Source organism: Prionailurus viverrinus, chromosome E3 (assembly GCF_022837055.1).
Source record: "Prionailurus viverrinus isolate Anna chromosome E3, UM_Priviv_1.0, whole genome shotgun sequence".
NCBI classification, from domain to species: domain Eukaryota; kingdom Metazoa; phylum Chordata; class Mammalia; order Carnivora; family Felidae; genus Prionailurus; species Prionailurus viverrinus.
Window position 1 is genome coordinate 33,032,706 of NC_062576.1, and position 2,633 is coordinate 33,035,338.

Consider the following 2,633-nt stretch of genomic DNA (forward strand, 5'->3'; position numbering starts at 1 on the left):
CATGAGTTCGAGCCCCGCGTCGGGCTCTGTGCTGACGGCTCGGAGCCTGGAGCCTGTTTTGGATTCTGTGTCTCCCTCTCTCTCTGACTCTCCCCCGCGCCTGCTCTGTCTCTGTCTCTCAAACCCCTTTCAGAAAAAAACCTTTTTTTGTGTAACAAACGATTTCCTCTTCCAAACTGATGCGGCCACCGTTGCCTTTGTCTGTATTCTTCCCGGTTCCTCAAAGCCTCCGTCCAAGCCATCAATGAAGAATGTGAGCTTTCCCTCGGAAATTCCTCCGGAGTTCGAACCCTTGTTACCAGTTCCACCACCACTGTCTGTGTCTGAGCCCCTAGCCTGTGTCACCTGTCTTCTCCTGTAGCCACCACTGCATATCATCCATCCAGCAGCCAAGGGCCCTTCGGTAAGTGTAGATTGCTCTTCTGCGGGCTCACAGCCCCGGTGGCTCCCGTCTTGCCCAGATGCAAAGCCCAGCTCCTCCCTGTGCCCGTGAGAGCCTGACGCCCCAAACTCCCAGCTACCTTCTGACCTCCTCCCAGCCTCCCGTCGTTCCCTCTGTTCCAGCCCTGCTGACCTCCCTGCCGTTCCTCAAGTATGACCCACCTGACCCACCTCAGGGCCTTTGTGCTTGCTAGTCTCTCTGCCTGGAAAGTTCTTCCTCCCGGTTATCGTTGCGGCTGTCTCTTTCTCTACCTTCCTCCCTCAGCTTTATTTTTCTCCGTAGCGTGTGTGGGAGCTCTACAGGGACAGGGATGTTTCTGTCTTGTCCACTGTTAAGTCCCCAGGACCTGGCACCTCCTAGTTGCTCAGTAAATGCCTGGGGTTTTTTTGAATATTTTTTTTAATGTTCATTTATTTTTGAGAGAAAGAGACAGAGCGTGAGTGGGGGAGGGGCAGAGAGAGAGAGCGAGAGAGAGAGGCACAGAATCCGAAGGAGGCTCCAGGCTCCGAGCCGTCAGCACAGAGCCCTACGCGGGGCTCGAACTCACGAAGATCATGACCTGAGCTGAAGTCGGTCGCTCAACCGACTGAGCCCCCCAGGCGCCCCAGTAAAGGCCTGTTGAATGTGTGAATGACTGATGTTGGGGAATACCCCCCAGAGGATGGGGAGCAGGAAGCCCGGAGCAGGGAGTTTGTTTCCAGGCTTACTGCAGGAGCTCGACCCCGGGAAGTCTGGCCGGTTCAGCTGGAGGAGCATGTGACCCTCGATCTTGGGGTTGTGGGTTTGAGCCCCACACTGAGTGTTAGAAGTTATGAAAAAAAGGAAATGCACTCCAAAAGGCAAACAAACAAGGGTTTGATCCTTCCTGTTTCCTATAACCCTCCTAACAGCCCTCTGAGACGGCGAGTAACTCACCTACTTCCAGACAAGGACCCTGGCGCTTAGACATAGCTTGACCGAGTACCCAGCACAGGGCAAGCCTTCGATTAATGTTAACGCTAGTGCGGGGGCCCCTGGGAGGCTCAGTCGGTTGAACGGCCGACTCTGGCTCGGGTCACGGTCTCGCAGTTTGTGGGTTCGAGCCCCACATCCGGCTCGATGCTGTCCGCTCCGAGCCCGCTTCGGATCCTCTGCTCCCCTCTCCCTCTGCCCCTCTCCCGCTCATGCTCTGTCTCTCAAAAGTAACTAAACATTAAGAAAACACTATGGTAGTCGTTTTTGTTATCACCCCCCCTCAACCAACTCAGCGCACCTCAGCCTTCTTCCTGAGACAGAGCCAATCTGCTTCCCGGCTCACGGAGTTTGCTAATCCCTCCTCCTTGGTTTTACCGCCATCGATCCCCCCATCTAGAATCCCCTCACCCTTCCTCTCTTTTGGGCAGGAGCCCTAACCCGCGGCGCCCCTGGCTTCACTGGTGCTTCCTCCAGGCAGCCTTCTCAGATTGCCCCGCCCACTGCTCACTACTTCCATATTCCCCTCCCCTCCTTTCCTGGTCCGCTGGCAACATTGTAGCTCTGCTCGAATCTTGCCACCTCACCAAGCGTTTTCACGGGTCAAACAGCATTCTTTGGGGAGCCTGGTAAGCCTCTCCCAAGCTGTGTGACCTTGGGCAAGCTGGTTGACTTCTCTGAGCTTCGTTGGTGAAGCGGAAATAAAAAGAAACCCGTGTGTTTTAGGGCTACCGTGGAGCTCACCTGAGACATGGGAAGTGAGACACCTGTGCCCAGCACATAGTGAAGGGCTGGTAAAGATTAGTATTGATTATGATTATGATTATGATTATTACGAGTTATTACTATCCCAGAATGACCCTGCAAGCTAGATAGATGTGCACTTGTGAGCTGGGACTGGAGCCCGGTTTCGTGCCCTTCTGCTCGACTTCACCTTTTAGGGCTTCATTTCTGATAGTTTACTTTAGGCCCACCGTGATCTTTGAATCATTCTCCGATCTCTGCTTTCACCCAGCAGTGATGACAATGCCCTGTGGCTTCCGGGCCTTCGTGACTTTCGAGGGCATCCTCCTCTTGGCTGTCACACCTGAACTGCCCAGCCACCTACGGGGCGGGCAGGGCACATCCTCACTTTGCAGACGGGATAACCGAGGCTCGGAGAGGCAAAAACGCTTGCTCACGAGGTCACGGCAGAAAGGCTAGAAAAGCCGTCTCGAGAAGCAGCCCAGCATTTCGTCCG